The sequence below is a fragment of the Puntigrus tetrazona genome, chromosome 9 (assembly GCF_018831695.1).
Source record: "Puntigrus tetrazona isolate hp1 chromosome 9, ASM1883169v1, whole genome shotgun sequence".
Taxonomy (NCBI): domain Eukaryota; kingdom Metazoa; phylum Chordata; class Actinopteri; order Cypriniformes; family Cyprinidae; genus Puntigrus; species Puntigrus tetrazona.
Window position 1 is genome coordinate 2,656,407 of NC_056707.1, and position 20,540 is coordinate 2,676,946.

The 20,540-nt window shown below is 35.7% G+C and overlaps 1 pseudogene; it reads right to left on the bottom strand.

The window, feature by feature from the left end:
* The window catches only part of LOC122351159, a 35,009-nt pseudogene extending 14,731 nt beyond the window's left edge, over nt 1-20,278 (bottom strand).
* Between the last annotated feature and the right edge of the window lie 262 nt (nt 20,279-20,540).

The following is a 20,540-nucleotide window of genomic DNA, read 5'->3' on the forward strand; positions in this document are numbered from 1 at the left end:
CGTCCTTCACTACAGACACTAGAGGGAGCTTCAGCATTACTTTTTATCAGTAAATGCCTAATTTAAATAAATTGATGGAATAAAAATCCACCCATTCATTCTCCAACCCGCTTATCCTCTTGAAGGTCGCAGGGATACCAGAACCTATTTCAGTGTCACAGTAAAACTGTGCATGTATACATGTATATATTTAATCATATTCAAATCCATCAGCAACCAAATTCTAATTCTCTATTTTTCGTTTCAATTCAAATTGAACAAGCATTTACATTTTGGGATGATCTAGATGGGTGGTCTCTTCTGTGTTCATGACTGCAGAGAGGGTATAACGCGGACACACACACACACACACACGCAGAGCTGCAGACGTCCCAGAGGCCTTGGCGATCAGAGCACACACACTGACAGCTGAAGCGTCAGGCGTTTGCGTCTTTCTGCTGAGTGTTGACTTTCTGCATTTCTTCCTCAGTCTAGCGTTTTCTCTTTTTCTGTCTGCCTTGATATTTGCTGCTGTGTTTTGTGACCTCTTCTCTCTCTGTCTCTCTTTGTCTGTGGTGCAGATGATAAATGATCTTGTGTGTTATAGTAGATGCCTTGGGGCAGAGCCGCTCTCAGATGTGATCACTGGGTCTAAGTTATGTGCCATCTCTCCCCTCTGAGTTCAGTCCACATTTAAAAGAACATTTTATGCAAAAATGTCACAATCCTTCACTTACTTTCACAGTTTCAAACACATACAACATTCTTTCATCCCAGAAAAAAAATTATGTTCCTGCTGCTTGAAACCTCAAAGATGATAAAAAAAACCTCTCTCTCTCTCTCTCTCTCTCTCTCTCTCTCTCTCTCTCTCTATATATATATATATATATATATATATATATATATATATATATATATATATATATATATATATATATATATGTGTGTGTGTGTGTGTGTGTGTGTGTGTGTGTGTATGTATTATAAATGTACATATTTATCATGAGCGTAACGTCACGTAGTCTGCATGAAGTGCATGTTGTTAGTCACAGAAAATCTTTATTGTAGCTCAAACGTCATTACAATTTCTGCATATATATGCATATAAGCTCACTGTACTTTTCAATATCTGAGCCATTCAAGACAATGACTGCAAGGATTTGCTTATTGATATTACTATAAGAATTTGCCTGTTAGTTGAGGTGTGACATTAAACTTATAATCGAGCACAAAAACAACGTAGCATACTGTTGCCAGATAATGAATACAGAAAACCATTTAAATGCAACTAATGCCGTACTACGCAAATAAATCAATAAATCCTAAATAATTTGTGAAAATGCATGGTCGGAAAATCTCCAATGTAGGCAAGTATATTTTTAATTTGTCTAAAGTGGTGTTGTTTTGGTGTTGTTTTTCATTTGGATGAAAAAGCCTCTACTTGCAGGCTTCAGGATTCCTTTTTAAAAATGTAATGCACGTTTTGGTTCAGATAAAAAAATATTTTAGCTGAATTGCGTCATGTACAGTACAGATGCTAGAAGACTTTTTTTACACCAAATAGTGTAAATATTGTTTTAAACATCTGCTTGTGTATTCCAAGTGCTGAATATAAGAAATTAGAAACATCTTTCTATTAAATTTGAGTGATGTTTAGTTTCTTTGAGGTACAGACTATTCCTTTAAATATGTGAGATTTGACACTTCCTTCTTTTGCACCCCAAATCTCTTCAATTGAAATAAACTCACCTTTCTCTCCAGAACAGCTTCTGCCATTCTGACTCTAGACATACCAGACTACACTATTTATTCATTACACACACACACACACACACACGCCTCAGTCTGCAGACCACAACACAGCACCACTGGGATGCCTTTCCAGGAACAATCCCCCTCCTTTGCTCTACATTACCACAGAGTTGCTCCTGAATCTTTCTCTCTCAAGTGAACTGACAGAGGTTTCAGTAAAGGCTAATCTCATTATTGTCCTTGTACAGGATACTGAGGCTTTCTAACCCCACTATAGCACTACATTTCCCAGGTCTCCCTAGGGGCGAGATGCAGATAAAAAAGCAGAACGTTCATGCATACGTGAGCGGCAGAGCAGAACTCAGACACTTAGCACAATGCCAGGCATGAATAAAAGATGGAAAATCTCTCATCAGGGTGAAATATCTGTCCCGCTGATCTGCACAATAGCAGAACCGCTTGCGGACTGTCACCAAAACGTCCATATCAGCAAATATGAGCAAGACAGATGGATGTAAAAACGTTTTAGGGGGATGTGGCCCTGTAGTGGCTGTTTAAGTTGAATGGGGATGAAATATTAATGTTTCATGGTAGGAATAAGAGGAAAAGTGTCTTTCGTAGAAGAATATTCACTGGAAAGGTTCACTGTAAAAAAAAACCAAAAAAACCTAAAGAATATACTCAATAAAATCGAGGTAAGAATTTGCGTGAGTAGATTCTATATTATATATTTGGGTAAAGAATACCAAAATTGAACAGCTCTGACAAACTAAAAGAAAATAGGTAAAGCATGCCTAATGTTTTTTAATACACTACACAGTTAATTACCTATAAAGAAATTGTAATAATAACTCTTTTTTTAGCAGGCAATATTTCATCTTCCAAATCAGTATTTATAATAATTATGAATACGAAATACGAAAATGTTACAATTGCAACAATATTTAAATAAACTCAAAATAGTCACCATCATTTGATCTTAGTTTTCATTGCGTTAACAAATGCATTTTAGCACATTATTAGTGACAATGAAAGCCTTAAGATTAATGTACAATGCGTTCAGAGCCCAGTAATGCTGATTTGTTGAAATATTTGCAAAAGTGATGCCGATTCAATGCAATTAACACTGACATATCAGTTCTTTTAAACACTGATTCAGTGTTTGCTTGCTATGTGCACTTTCGAGGTGCCAGAGCTAATATCTTTGGGTATATATTACTTCTTATTTTTGGGGGGGTTTTGTGTAGCAGTTAGTAAAAAAAAAGTAGAATTTGTCATTGTACTCTTCTACATTATACTGTACAGTGCTTTGATGCAACCTGTGTTGTTAAAAGCGCTATATAAATAAAAATTATTGATTGATTGATTGATTGATTGATTGAATTTACCCAACATTATACTCATTTATTTAAGTAAAAGCTACCCTATTTTAAAGGTTTGTATTTAACATGCCCATGATAAATTTTTACAGCGTTGTAGAACAGAAAGAAATGGTAGAACAAAGTGCCTAACCAGTGTTCAAAAATTAAATATTAATATTATATTATAAATACAAAGCTCTAACTTATGCATTGATTTATTTATTTTTGACACTCTGCTTCCATTCCTTTACAAAATCTATTATTACATGGAAAAGCCTGCATTTGATCCATTCATTCAAGCTTATACTTTTAACTTTGATCTTAACTATGTTTTATTCACTTATTAAACCTTGCTTGGTAAATGTTAATTTCAGGATGTGATAGTAACTAAACCTGAACATTTGTTTTCATATTGTTTGCATATTGATTGCATATAGTTGCGTCATGAACAATAAAGAACCATCAAGTGCGACACTCATTCAGACACTGACTAACGTACTAGCACATGTTGACTAGAATATAAACTGCAGTGTTATTTGTTTTATTTAAAGTTATTTGCTTAAAGAAAATATATTTTTACCCTTACAAGGCTTAAGGCAAGTCCCAGACTAAAATGCATACTTAAATAAAATATCTTGCTCTTGCTATCTTTATTTGTCAGTGTCTCAAAATGCACAGCTGTAACATTTTCTTAGGTAAAACTTTAGAATACTGTTTAATCGTTAATGAATAACTACGCAGGAACAAGTGACTAATGCACTATTAACATTGTAATAACTACAATTATCTAACAAGAAACTCTGATTAACAATTTAGTAAGTAATAGCACTGTTAGTAGTTCACTGTTAGCTATACAAAAACTACTGTTTTTATATATCCCGGAGATCTCCTAAGAACGTCTGTATACAGTTGCACAATTAATGTGAATTATGCATGATAAATAAGTAATTCCAAAATTAAGATAATGGTAACCCACTAGTAATGATTTAAGCATTACCAATTCCCTCTAAAAGAAGAAGTAATAGGTAATTACTAATCAAAACCTACAAAAACCTCAAAAGTTTACAATTACTGAATACCGATCCAAAAAACAGCAACTATTCTAGAAGGATGTTAGTAACACTTGAATAACTACTATTCAATATAAACTGAAACTAAACATAAAATACATTTTCAACGTTTTCAAAATTATAGTTCACACTTGAGTATAGTCTTTTAAAATAGAATGTTTTGAAATAGGTGCTCTTTGTGTGTGTGTGTGTGTGTGTGTGTGTGTGTGTGTGTGTGCATGCACTAGTGAGAGAGAGGAAGAAAGAGAAGGTAAAGCAAGCAAGCAAAAGTAAGATAAGCGGATGTGTGTTGAAGAAATTTTGTGTGCTACAATACCCTCTTGTCTGAACAAGCTTGAGGAAGGCTGGATTTTTACAGGATTATAGAAGACAAACAACCGATCGCAGCAATGGGTCCGGGAGGCCAAATGATAGGATAATCACAGACTCTCAAAGCAACCATGACCACAGATGCAAATCAGTGCGCTATTTATAGAAAACCCTCTGCATCTCTGTAAAGACAGCCATAGCTCACACTGACACTAATGAAGACCTGAGAGAACACGGTTACCTGCTCTGAATTCACTAGTTCACCAGCGTTAATCTCAATTTCAACTTTTGCACTATATTGTACATTTAGTTTAAAGAAATATGCTTGAAAGTATCCAAAGCAACCAAAATTAAAACTGCAGGGATAATATGATGGTCCGTCTCAGTAAATGAAATGTCATTTATTGATTTCCTGAAGAGTGTTACCTGGTGAGATGATGTAGAAGAAATCTTTGAACTCATCCATCCAGACTTCAGCCAATCGCCTGTTGTTCTTGTTGATCACCTGACCGGTTCCACCAGGGAAACTGTATGGTGTGGCCTTCCTGAACACGTGGCCTACATGAGAACATGTGACTATCTCTAGAGATCCTCCACACTGCCAGATCTATTCACACACATACAAAGGAAATGCAATTAGAATCATCAAGGATCTTTAAAACGTATCCACGTAAAATTGAAATAAAAAAAATAAAATCCAGCATGTACTTATGAATATAGTATTGCAGAACATCATCAACAAATGGATCACTCACCCTAAAAGACATCTCAAGATTTTCCCCTCCCCATATATCCATGCCTGAATCATAGGTGCCAATCTCTTCAAAATAAGTTCTGTCAATGGAGAACAGACCTCCTGCCATTGTGGGAGTTCTGTGGAGAAGATTCAAAACAAAACTAGAATGAATTCATCTGACAGGGTGTATATACTGAATGCTATATATGTGTTCCCACCATCAATAGCTAGGTTAAGTGATGTGAACCTCTCTAGTCTGTTTAAGAAAATCCTCTGATCAATAACTTTCTTTATAAGGGTGTAATGATACATTGATAAGGATCAAATCAATACATATCAATCAAATGACTAATAATATGACGTATAGACGCAATGGAAATACATGCAAATATTTTTATTTTCCAAATATATTCTGTATGTGTGAGTAATCTATATATACAGTAAATGTGCACATATATATATATAAAAAATTGTGTGTATATATATATATATATATATATATATATATATATTTTTTTTTTTTTTTTTTTTTTTTTATGACAGTGCATGCATGTATACATATGTATATTTTTAAATTGCATAGCTCATATTGTTGTTTATGTCCTAATGTAGATACTACATTTTAGAGAGTACAGAAAAATGACAGACTTTCTTCACAACTGTCATTGCTTTTCTCATTAAACAAGCCAATGATGAGCTGTCATCAGCAGACTGCTGATCTCATGCATGACTAAATGTTTTGTTCTTGTTATTTTGGTTACATATGTGAGTTGTAATAAAAATGTAACTGTGTAAAACGACATACAGGTTTATTGCAGGCCATTTGTAATATATTTAACATTTCTTTATAAAAACCCTCAGGATAATGAAAGAACTGGTTTAAAGAGTTAACGATATCAGATTTTAGATTCACATCCTAATAATAATGTAACTGACAACAGCTAAACCATCGTGCCACCTACAATACATGCTGTCTGCTCAATTAAGACAAATCAAACATTATTTAAATAAAACGCTTTACAGTGTATTACCTAACAGGAAGGGTTCTGTCCCCCTTGCGTCGGTCCATCTCTCTCTGAGGAACTGGATACCATCTGAAGTTGAGCTTCCAGTTGAATCCCCCATAGGTCATATCTGAGCCGGCCATGTACTCGAATGTCTCATCACTGATGACATCAATGATCGGACAGACCACAGCCCTCCTAGAATGACAAACACAAATAACCCTTTCACCTTCAGCCCAGTGCTGCTGTGGAAATAGGTATTTTGACAAGAATTGCATCTATTTTTAAAATATCAAATTACAAAATAGCGTAAGAAAGCTGCAAAAATGGAGGAGAAAAAGAATAGTTAGAAAACCTCCCTTCCTCCCTTCCTCATTTTACTGCAAAATTAATAATATTGGCTGCTTATTAGTACTTATAAAGCACATATTCTTTATGACCATACCTTACTAATAAGCAGCCAATTAGCAGGTTATTGAGGTAAAACTTGTAATTAATGGTTTGTTAACAGTGAGAATTAAACCTCAAAATAAAGTGTGACTGAATGGCTCAGAATGGTCACACCACCCTAAGATGATGGATGTAGATGAAATTCGGGTTTAAACCAGACAGTTTAGCTATAGTTTTGACGGCTCAGAATGACTTTGCATCAGGTCTGTCTGCACGGGTTTATTCTGCAATAATGCCCATCTGACTAGACATTATCCTTTGTGTAACAGAAAAGGCCGAGACACATTTCCAAATAGAAACAGTCCACATTGCAACATGCTTCCAGAATGTTATTTGGATATTCACCTCCAGCTTTAGCACAACTAGACCAATTCTGATCGATGCAAACCCGATACACGCACTGCATAATGCTATACACCCAAATAAGCAACTTATGTATCACTGCTTTGCGATTCAGCCTAGACGGGAGTTAAAACCTTTACAGCAGGCAGCACAAAAGCGCATGCTCTCAAAAATAGGTTTCCTGTATCAAAGCACCTGAGCATGAACGAATATGAGTGTGCTTGTAACAAGTAACAAGATATCCCCAGTAATGTAATTCTGAATCTGCCTTCTGTACCTGAATCTGTGTGAACGTAATAAAGATCATTTTACAAATGGAGGACACGTCACACTTACTGATGGGTAACAGGATTATACTGTGAGAGACCATGAACTAAAGCAGCTAGTAGGTAAGCACACAAAGCAAGGTAAATATGTAATTGTTAATGGACTTTCACCTAAGCACCCAATCATTTACTCGGACAATTTATCTATTTATACATTACTTTATTTATGTACTCATTAAGCCATAGGCAACATCACCACTTCTCTTTCGTAGTAATGCATTTTTTTCTCTAATCCAAGAGATTGTGACCCACTAGAGCTGGAAGATGGCTTTAAATTATTTAATGAAGCAGTAAGACCCAAGAAGCCTTGGTTTATAGTGAATTTATTCCTATAATCCTAAATGACTGGAAAAATCAAAATTAAATAAATGCTAATCAAAGGTCTGAAATCATGGGGTTTTTGTTTTTGATATAGTGCCACTCCTTGAGTAAATAAAATGTGACCCTGGACCATAAAACCAGTCATAAGTGTGCATTTTTCGAAATTGAAATGTATACATCATCTGAACACTGAATAATAAGCGTTCCATTGATATATTGTATAATATTTGTCCAAGATTTGAAAACTATTCGAAATTTAAAGGTTGCAAAAAAAAAACACATTTAAAGTAGTCCAAATGAAGTTCTTAGCAATATATTATTTTTGATATAATATAATTATGGTATTATGGTACCAGTACTTAATGTACTAATAATTTTTGACAGAAAACTAAAATATGTAATTTTGACCCACGCAGTGTATTTTTGTCTAACCTCAGCAACTTAAAAATATTAAGAGTATATTAAGGGTCTTGGAATATTGTCTTTGACAACAGAGTGCCTTGGATTCAAAGAAGCTGAGAACCATTTTTCTACAGTACATCCAAGGATGTAAAGTTTGGGTCTCAGGAATATACTGTCTGTACAGAGTCAAGTACACTCACCTGTCCTCTTTGATCCGGGAAAGCAGCGGCTCCAGCCACCCTGAAGTGCACTCACAGTGGGCATCCAGGAAGGTGATGACCTGTCCTCGCGTGGCAGCTGCTCCTCTTAGTCGTGCTCGAATCAAGCCGGATCGCTGCTCCATCCTTAAAATACGTACTGGAACCTCCAGAGTCGCAACATGGTCCTCTAATTTTTTCTTTAGAAAATCTGCAATCAATCAGTGGACGCAAAGGTCATCTACAGAAATGAAATTATGGTGGATAGCTCCATATTACACACATTTTAATGTTTCTTCACTCAAGTCTCTAAGAAGCTGAGTGAAATTTGTGACCCTGGAGCACAAAACCAGACATAAGTAAATCAGTGTATATTTCAGTAGCAATTGCCAACAATACATTGTCTGTGTCAAAATGATTTTTTTTTTTATGCTAAAAATCATTAGGATATTAAGTAAACATCTATCTAAAGACATGTACATCTCTTTAGCGTAAGCGTATTAAAAACTCAAAAATGCATTGCTAAAAACTGGACAACTTTAAAAGTGTTTAAATTAGATTTTTTTGCATCCTCAGATTCCAGATTTTTCATGTAGTTTCATTTATTATGTGAAAAATTGGCTGGACCCTTATGACTGGTTTTGTGGTCTAGGTTCACATTAATGGACTAAATAGCCTAAACGTCAACATTTACATAAACGATGACACTGAGGATTTTCTGCCATTGACCAATATAGTGGTACTCATAATAACTCAACATGTAAAACATAATTGATCAGTTAATAAACTAATTAATGGCTGTGATTATGACCTCTCTCGCTGGCATCATCCACCAGCAGAATCTCGAGCAGTAGATGTCTGGGCGAGCGATTTATGGCACACTATGTATGGTTCTCAAAAGTGTACTCCAGGCTTCATTATGAAACACGATCACAATGCTGGTGTTTGGAAGGTCATCGGGTATGTCTTGGTTTTACAGCTGAGGAACACACACAAAGGTTAATAAGACAAAACAAGTTAAATAAGTTCAAAGACAAACTTTTTAGACATATTGAGTCAAGTATCGAGTCAAGTTTCTTTGCAGGGCTTTTCACAATGCACATTCTTTCAAAGTAGCTTCGCAGAGAACCCCGATGCTAATGTTTAGTATTAGATGGATCCGTGGAATACTCTATTCTGATTGGTCAGTCACCACATTCTGAGGTATGTTACTCTCTGATAAAAACTGGCAAAAACTATTAATACAGGCTTGTCGGGGTAACTGCAGTCAGCGCTATTTGCTTTCTGGGAACATTTTTTTTTTTGTGAATGCTTTGTGTTTGACAGAGGTGGAAATCTAGCCATATTTTAGTTTCACCCATAAACAGCAGCTGAGTGATTCATTTTAAGTCACAAGCAAGTCTCAAATCATGTTCCAAGTCCTCGAAGAGTTAAAGTTAATGAGATAATCAAATGATGATTAGTTCATTAGCATGAACACCTGCTGTTAACAGTTAACATCACTGAAGAAAAGAGAAAAACAAGCACAGCTGACTTCAGCCTCAGCCTTGGATGAAATCAACTTGAAGAAAAACAAAGACAAAAGAAAACAGTCACCATAACTGTGGTCAGTGTTGTTGGACTTTTAAACATTATGATAATTCAAAGACGTTTGCTTTTAAGCAATTGCTTCACAGCAAACCTAGAAGTAGCAGATTAATTCATTGATAAATTATGATGGTTGAATGTTATTGCTTTAAATCTCTCTGGTTTTAGTATTTCTCTATTTGGTTTATTAAATACATTTGACTATTAAGTATGTCTCATTGTAATGTGTCGATACTGAAACCAAAATTTTGTTTAGGATTAGGTTTTTAGACATGAACATTTATCATACGATCCTCAATAGCGGTGACATTAATTATTCGAACTGCATTGCATGATTTCAGCATGAAGCATTTTGTTGGTTGTCACCATTGTTAGGTATTTATGTGCTGGTTCTTGATGTTTGTGTGTGTCTAAACAACACTGGAGTACAAATTTTATATCACACAGAATCTCCGTTACTCTTTATAACAGCAGGTGTTCATCTCTAATTAACAATCATCATTTAATTAAGTCACTTAATTATCTTATTAACTTTAACAGTTTAAGGACTTGGGATTTTACTCAAGACTTGCCGTTAGAGCCATTACAGTGTGCACGGATCCACACTTTAAAAATTTACCTAAAATAGTCAGCCATCCAGGGATGGATTTTGGCATACTCTTTTTAACGTTCTATGCTTCGGGACGTACTTATTTTAATCTCACATACTATTTAGGGTGGATAGTATGAACACTGGGAAACAGGGAATGACTTGGTTCCTGCTTTAGTAAAATGAGCTGCTGAGTTAATGGATGGAACAAAAAATATGGCGGGACTTTTACTCTTTGCCCCTGAATTTCCCACCTCTGGTGTTTGGTTGACAGCTAAAATATGACACGAATCGATATTTAATTATGCCAACCTGGTATCGCAGACCCGCTCTCTCACTTCATAATGCAGCTGCTGGCCTTTGTGATGATTTAAAGTCAGCGTGAAATAAAAATGGACTTTATTTATGAACAATTCATCTGTGAAAGTTAATCTGCTGAAAAAAATGTCTTGGTAATATTTAATCAAAATCTGAACAAAGCAATGGTGCTCCTTTTCTAACGATGTCAGTCTTGGGCAGAATACCCTTAAACACACCCCTCCTCTATTCAGTATTTCCACTTTGTATGCCCTGTGCATCAGATGTTTAAGTTCCCTGGTCGTGATATCTGAGGCTAAGACTAATTCCATAATAACCACTGGTTTGATGTACATTATCCTTTACTTATATCATAATATCTTAATAAAATGCATGTATAGACACATTTAGCAAATTATAGCTATAGGCATATAATACAGATTATATTTTGTACTAAAATCTGAAATAAAGTATATCTTGATTAAACCTGATGTACTACATATCCAACTTGTGTATACTCTGCAACAAAATGAATAATCAAGTACCTGAAATTTGCTATATGGTATATATTGTGGGTTTACTTCATGTATGTGTGTAATTTAAAACATCGCTATGGCCTCATTTTAAGGACAGTTTTCAAGACAAAATGTTTCCAGTTTGATCATTAATATAACACTGAATAATTGTTGACCTCTGATACTTACTTTTAAACATTGATTCAACCATACAAGCATAAAATCATCTCTTCAGCAATTACATTCTTCTTGATTAAAGCTTGAAGCAATAAAAATCAATCTATTTCCTGCTATTAAGATATTAAGTTATTTGATACATGCACAAACAAGAAGACAATTTAGGGATACACACCATCTTCAGCATTGGGGGTGCTAAAGTAATTTAACAAAAATTATACGATCCATTAAGTTGAAAATTGGTATGCGTCTGCTTTAGTGGGCATCCTAACATACCCTTTAATAGGGCTACATTAAAAAAGCATGTAGGCGCTATCAGCCAATCAAAATTTAGTGCCTAAAACTGACACATGTCTATTTCTGTCATTCAGACTATTTGTATTAATTTCAATGCAAATCCTTAGATTGAGGTGATTTTTATATTATAGATAGCTAGCAGCTGAGAGTCACCAAGAGAGCTTAAATAAAGCATGAAGCTGCACAGGACAACGAGCGCGCTAAAAATCCGCGAGAATGGCTGAGGGAATGAAAAGAGATATGGGGATAGTTTTATAGCTCTGCTTCTCTTTGTGTGCACAGACAGGATGGGGGCAGAAGGGCACAAACTCGAGGCAGATTACAGATGACGGCACGCAGCATCTATCTATGAATATCACCCAACTGCGAACAACGGGGGATTTTGGCTGTAAGCATTGAGGGAATGGGACAGAATGGGTTATTTTACTGCAATGTTAAACCAGTGTTATTCCTTTGGGAGACAAATGTATTCATTCTCACCCCAAGTTGTTTTCTTTCCTTGCTTCATTCCATCGTTCATTCATTCTAAAATACTCATTAGTAGTTTTTGCTATGGGGAAACGTAATTTTGCTCATAGCTGTAATTAGTGACGTGAACAATCCCAAAACCTCAAAGTTCTAAATTTAAACATAACTGTGGAATGGGCTTAAATGATACCCCAAATCATGCAGCTTCTTGGCTACTTTTGTAAGAGACATTTTTAACAATTCTACTGTTCAACATTCATTTCGACTGGTAAGAAGCGCACATGGACCAGGATATCCTTATCACCTAACACATAATCGATCAACGCATAATAACAAATAACAATAATCACCATTCAGAATATCATAGCCAACCTATTTCAACATCCTAGGTATAACATTTTGGTGGTGAGTTTAGCACAGATGAACATCACTGACATGTTCTTAAGAGAATGTAAAAATCTCATTGTTTTTTACTGTGGAGTTCTTTAAGTTCTTGGAGCATTTAGCTGTCACACAAACTACTGAGATTAAAAGACTCTGGTAAAATGTTGAGCAAATGTTTATTCCAAGAGAAACATCCATCACTGTATGTGGGTGATGGCCTTGAGTGTGCTGAATGGTGGCATAACTCAAACACACCAGATGAATGTGGCATGTTTTGCTCTAACAGCTCTCTGGGATTTCATTATGTAACTTGAATGGTTCTTTAGATTCCATAAACAAAGACCTTATTTGCTCCACTGAGACAGAGGATGAAAACTGGAGCTTTCACGTAATAATAATGAGAACGTTAAATAAAAAGTATATTTATCACCTATTCTTGTGCAAAGTTGCTTTATTTTTATTTTTGATGAACAGATGCTCTTGGTGTATTGAATGTACATACTGATAAGAAAATATCCACAGTTTGCCTCATTACGTGACCGCATAATAAAGCATGTGCCGGGCTTATGCAATTGTGGTTAATATTCATCTAAAAATTTAGGTCAGCTAGAATTAACACAACTAACTAATTGTCGATTCACAGCCTCGCCCGTTTGTCTTAGAATAACTGCTAGCTTTCAAACTTGTCTGTTCAAAACCACAAAACTTGTACCACTGCAACGGCAAATACCATACTGCATCCACGAGAGTTAGGAAATACAAACATCTCTCTCTGAAACTGCTCAAGTGTGTGATCCCCAAACATCTTTGGCCTGCTGCTTTTATTCTGATTCAGATGCAAGCTGAGTCACTTTTCGGAAAGAAAAATTAATTAGAAAAATAACATTTACACTGAAAATGTGTCGTTGTAGAAAGTCCTTGAGGCAAATTTGAGTTTTGAATTTAAATAAAGTAGTGGGGCATCAATTTCTATCCATTCCATAATTACAGCAAATGCAAGTAGCCACAAAACCAATAACCAATAACCAATTATTGCTTATTAAAAAAAGAAACATTAAAAGTCATCGTCTTCCTAATGAATGCTGATTTGTGTTGTTGAGATCGTTGTGGCAGCTGATTGGATCCTGCGATTAGTGTCGTTAATCATGGAGCATTTGTCTGCACAAACACACACACGCTCACCCGTCCAGCCGGACATCTGGCAGACTCCTGTTGAGCGCGATCATGTCACTGGCCATAAGGTTGAACTGATTGATTTTAAAGAGCTCTTTCATCTTCTCCTGCTCTTCTTTGGGAATTACCACAGCCTTCCCCATTTCACCTGGTGCCTCATGGGTGCGGGACATCACCGCTGGAACACAGAAAGCAGGACGGCAGTCGGTGTCAATTATTTATTACCAAGTGCTCAGTATCCTGGCCAAAACATGTGCCCATGTATTTATTTATTTAACTCCTTTCATGTCGGTTTGTTAGAAAAGTGTCAGCTATGATATCTAAAAAGATGTAATGCAATAATCATAATAAAAATTTGGTCTACAGTATTTTCATCTTCATATTAAATATGCACTTTTTTAATAGATAAAATGAAATCAAAATGTATTGCTCTGCCTCTGAAACTGCACTTTCTATTTCAGCTAACATTGCAAACTGATGCACATTCATTTTCAGTCATGCAATTAATTCCCAGTTTTTAAAATGAATCCTACCTTTCATTATTTACTTTGTGAGAATCCCTTTTCACTTGGACAGTAATATTTACAGTTTACTTCACATATGTGACCCTGGAGTCTTATATATATATATATATATATATATATATATATATATATATATATATATATATATATATATATATATATATATATATATAGTATATAGTATATTTGAAGTCAATAATACGTTCTAAAACAATAACCTCCAAAAGATTTTTTTTTCAATCAAATCAGTTGATTAGCAATATTCATTTCCTATGGGTTTTTTTGCACCCTCAGAATAACGATTTTCATACTGTTGTATCTCAACCAAATATTACTCCATCCTAGAAAACCATAAGCTCATTTATTTGGCTATGTATAAATGCCATTTTCAAAACCTTTGTTCCTTATGACTGGATTTGTAGCCCGAGGTCACATATGGAAATAAAATTGGTTGCAAAAACAATCATGATACATATAAGATGAAGAGGCTACAAAGTAAAGTAACTATAATAATAATTCAAATGAATACACAAGTTAATATGAATACTATTTATTAAAATGAACAATAATATAACAAATCAAAATGTATAAGCTTGGTTACAACTGTCCATTTGACTCATATATCTATATAGTGGGGTTTAAACTGAACACAAAGCAGATTTTCAGTGTCTCTGCTGCAGGTAAAACTGACAGCAGTGTTCTGAACCATTGATCCATGTTATAGGATCTGTCAACACGGACGCTTTCTGTCCTTGAAATCTGACTTAACACTGTTATCAAACAGAGACTACAAGGACAGCAAACAAATCAACAGAAACACTTTCAGAAAAACACACTCAACATTTTTTGATCATGAGTTTTGTTACTCCTCATCAGTAACCATAAAATGAGTTACATTACTATACTCTCATCTGATATCTTTTAGAAATGACACAGAAACAATGGGCTGTAAAGCTGTATATTGTAATAATTGCTAAAAGCATAGTCTACGCGTTTTGTTGTATCATATTTGATACATCAGGCTTTTATATAGTATGATATAAGAAACAAAAACACTTCAGTATAATTCAGAGGCACAAAGTGAGCAAAATATATAATATGATGCAAATGTTGGTATTTATATGGCCAAAAATGTAATATAATATATAAATACTTCTGTTTAAAGCTCTAATGTTTAAAAGTTTAATAAACCTATGACGTTGCTTCTATGTTTAACGTTATATATTAGTAATAATATTTAAATTATTCCTATGAAAAAATCTCACCGTAAAAAGACACGTGTATCACTACCTGAATGTTTTTTGTAGAAATTATAGTAAAAGGCATTGCATTTGTTAACATGTCAAAACTGTTAATCCAGGCAAGTCAACAGAAGGCATGTAGAAAAAGATGTACAGCATATGTTTCTGCATGGTTTCAATCATGTTTGTTTGTTTTGATCATCTTTCAAATATAATACAGTAGGCTTTATAGGGTTGAGCTCATGTTTGTCATTATCGGTACTGAAGATGCTCTTTAATAACTCTAAAGTAGCGCATGTCTGCAAGGACTAGAAAATTAAAGAATCACCTCAAGATCAAGCTTCTACAGAATGCCCTCCATCGGATTACTAGGGAATAGCATTTATAAAACTAAACACATGATGAACAAATGATCAGTTAAGCCACCAGCATATACAAAGTCATGATTTTCCTTTGTAAAACTACTAGGATACATTCTAAGTGATTTATGTTCTACCATATTATTAGAGGCTTTTCTCTGTCACCTATATTTATTACCGTCTCCTTCTATAAAGCAATATTCTCAGCCCTCCCAGAACCATAGATCCATACGCAGCTGACCAGGTTAAGAGGGTTCAATCCAAACAATTCACAGCCAATCACAGGCCACATTAACGGCCTGTCTGATTTGATGACATTCTCAGTTAAAACCTGGAGGTCTGCATGGACAGTTTTATGCAAAAATCACCCTGCTTTACGACAGAGAACTGCACATAAACCGCGCAGCAAAACACTCCAATATAATGGGGAGTGCTGTGACTGCAGTATGACGAAGAGCAACTCATCGGGTCTCTGACAATAACAGCAAGAATGAAACTCTGCAGCACTGCTTCTTAACGTCCCTCTTCAACCTTCACAGTATTTCAAAGCAGAACCAGGGGATTTGATATACCCTCACGCACTGCTGTCTTACTTAGCTGCTTAATCCAAAAATAGCATCCATTTGGGCACAAGGACAGCCCATAATATCATGTCATTGAAATAAATCTGGAAGCATTGTGCCATTATGGACACTATCATTCTGTTCCAAAACCTACTGAGCTGGCTCCATGAGCAGTACACAATCCCGCCATGCGAAAGCCACCGTTTTAGACAAATGCAAAGGCGGTAACGTCTGTAGCCTTTGTGGAAAAAACTATGTACAATGTACAATGTAATAATAAACACTCTAAGTAATCCAAGATATCAGACATAGTTGAAGAAAGTTATAGTTCCAAGTCAATAAAGTGTTCAAATTAAGGTTAACGCTGGAATACAACTGCACAACTGTTAAAAAGCAGAAACAGATTTTAAAACATCATGTATCAAACACTTTATTCTCAATAAATTCTTAATTTGCTGTTTATAAAGTAAGTAAGGTAGTTGTTAAGTTTAGGTATTGGGTAGGTTTAGAGATGTTTAATAAGGTCATGTAGAATAAGTTATTATTATGTGCTTAATTACTACTAATAAATGGCTATGGTTCTAGTAATATGTTAATAAAAAAAATAGAGTGTTTCCCAATCAGCTCCCTTGTTCAGTAGTCAGTGCGCTGATCAGGAGTCAACCATTTTAAGGGCCATCTCAAGCACCAGATCCCAGTGCACTGAAATGTACGTTCCCTGAAAAATCATTGGCCAGTGGTATAAAACAAAACCCACTCTGTGATGCAGAAAAGTAGGGATGTGTAGGGGGGTCTGGACAAGTCATAACTTTTATGAAGAATATTTTTGGTTTTGAGACTTTAGTCTTTGCAACTTACCTATGTACTAACAGCTTGTAACAAAAAGAGGAGAACTTGAAATTGCATCATATTACCCCTTTAAGATTTTCCACACAGAATTGATTGTTTGTGACCCAGCATTGGTTTGTGATGCTTTTGATATATTGGGATGATCATTACGAATGAGGGCTGGCATGATTTTAAAATAATTTCAAAACATGTTTGAACTCTTCTGGCTGAATGTACTCAAAATCAGACTTTACCCATCACACATTACGTGATTTATTTATTTATTTATTTTTAATACATTTATTTTTTTGGTGAAATCTGCAAACTCAGACTGAAATCTGCAAACTCACCATGGATTTCAGTAATTAGCACAGACTACAAATTTGAGAAAAGGTCTTGGCAATAATTGTGTGACTAGTCCAAATACTTTCTGATACTGCCTTAGAAAAAATGCAGGCGATGTAGACATTCATTATGTTTCGAATGGAGACTATCTGACCTTTTTAAAGAGATTCCCTGCAGTTATTCATAAGGATGTATGAAAGAGCATTAAATAATTGATGTCCATTAGGCACCGTTTCTTTGGTTTTATTAGAATGTAAAGCTGTTGCATCATCAGTTTAAACAGCAGTCTGGGAAGAGGGTGATGTATACTTAATGATGTGGCAATTAAGATGGAGAAGCAGGCATTTCTGCATTGATCCCAGTACTTTATTTATTTAGCAATAAGATCATATTTGAAACAGTCTCTGTGCTCTCTTTAAGGTGGCAGTTTAAGTGATACATCTACTACAGCCATTCAATAAAGAACAACAGAAAAATCGGCTACATAGTAAAGCTAAAAATAAACCACAGGTTATGAACAGACTAAAAGCAAAATGATCTTTCCTGGATAAGATATTTGAAGATCTGTCTCCAGTAGACTGAATTTTGTGTGGTGATGGGATGCGGACTGAAGTAAACTGAATCTATTTTAGTTACACAAAGCAAAACATTGGCAGATTCACGTTAATCTATTTTTGATAAAGTAAACTCACTTTTCTCTCTGCTCACAGGATGTTATACTTTGAACGTGTCACACATAGCAACATACAATTTTGCAAAAATGACGCTCCGGGCATTAATGGGTTGAACTTGGGATGCTGTTTGTCTTGAGCCAGTAAACAAATGCCTAGAACAGGGGTCACCAGGTTCAGTCCAGGAGGGTCATTGTCCTAATCAAACACCTGAAGCAGCTAATCAAGGTCTTTGTGTACTTGAAACATCCTTGAAACTCTGCAAGACACCAGCTCTCCGGGAACAAATATGATGACCCCTGACCTAGAATATCCAAACAGGCTAAATCATTTAAGACCCCTATATAGCAGCCTCGTATTAATGGGGACTGCGATGCTGATAACATTTTAGTTGGGGGACCAAACGTCAGTATTAACTATTAACTACAACTTCTGCCTCGATAAACTCAAACTTAATTTACTGCTAATTAATAATAAAATAAGTGTTTAGTTTATGTTTCTGGTTGGATTATAGGGTGTGAGATGTATGATGTTGATGTATGAGAGATGTAGATAACTGCACTTTAGACAAAATAAAATTAAAATTAAGTTTTAAACTGCCTAGTCCTAGTCATTATTAGTCACCTTAGGGACTTAATGTTAACCTTAAAGTCCATTCCTGAATAAAGTGGGGGTCTATACTTGTTTAGATGTTATTCTAATATACCACTAATGTCAGAATAAAACATATGTCCTTGCTAACAACCCTAATTGTGTCATTTGCTCATTTGTTTATTTGTCTGTTTGTTTGTTTACACAATATTCCGCATTATGAATAGCATAAACTATTGCTAGAGGAAGTTCAATTCTTATTCCCGTGTATTACACTAGGCAAAATAGAGAAAGATTCATATTAGAAGATCGACATACTGTGCCGATTACATTTATATCAAAGATATTTGCTTGCCAATAAAGTTCAATTTTGTTATATCTAACTAGTAAGGAGAGCAATATGCAATAAAACATCCGCAAAGAGATAAAGATCATAATTATCAAGCCAAAATCATTTTGGTGCAAGTTGGTACATGCCTGCATATTTGCACTACTGAGTTATAAAAAATTCTCTTTTGAAAGCTTAACTTCAGAAGTTCTGTATTAGGTCCTCAACCTTTAGATAACCCCCTCGTCGTCAGGGCTGAGCTAATCACTGCCCATAACCTCAATAAGAGAAAAGATCTTCAAAGTGACTCGACCTCATAAAAAAAAACGATCTAGCGTAAATAGCCTCCGACAGACTGCAGTGCTTCTAAGCTCGCTCTTTCAGCACTGCGTGGCTGCTTAGACCTCATCTGACTGTTTAATACCCTAACAGCTTTCCTGCCATTATTAAATCCCGAATGCATGGATACAGATTGTATTTCAGACAGACACAGCTTCCTGTTTGTCCACTTTATTAGAGGCAACAAGCAGACCACAGAATCTACATTCATAACGAGGCTTTTGATGTAACTTGCGCTATAAAGGTTTAGAGCAAGACTGTGATTATGGTTATTGGTGGACCGCATCTAAACCTGAAAGCTGCTTACGGTAAGAGTTAAACCTGTTTACCAGACATGGTGTTGAAGTGAGGACAAGCATCTGATAGTGCTGGGATTGGGGCAGTAAGAAATGAGCAGCTGGTGAGCACACTTCAGGAGATTTCACCATCAGAAAACAATGACAAGTCATTTTATGAACAAATACACCCATATTTTTGAAGCACACTGGCAGTATTTGTCAGCACGCTGCCCACAAGGCCATCGCATCTGCACAGGTGCAATAGATGGAAAATGTGGTGGCATCCCCTGCAGGTAGATAATAAAACTCTGCGTTCTGTTCAACGGTCAGACTCACCTCTGAGCGCAGGCAGGAGTAGTGGTCCTTCTTGTTGTCACATTTGTTGCACTCACTGAAGTAGAGCAGCAGGAAGACGCCCACTAGCACCCAGACCAGAGGTGGTCAGCACCACCTTACAGTACACTGAGCGTCTCATGAGCCCCTGCTGTCACGTCAGGACACCTCAGATGGGCAGATGAGAGGGACACAGGAGATGGGGCAGGGCGTGTGACAGGACACACTCTGAGACGTCATCCCACTGAGAGGTGACAAGAAAATAACAAATATTAGTTGCATCAAAGCGTCAAACCGGGTTAAAGACCAAGTCGGATGAGTATAATAAGCTAGTCTGAAATAAACCCTTATTGTCTGTTCAGTGCTATTTATCTAATCATTGCAAAAGTCAGCCTCTCAAACAG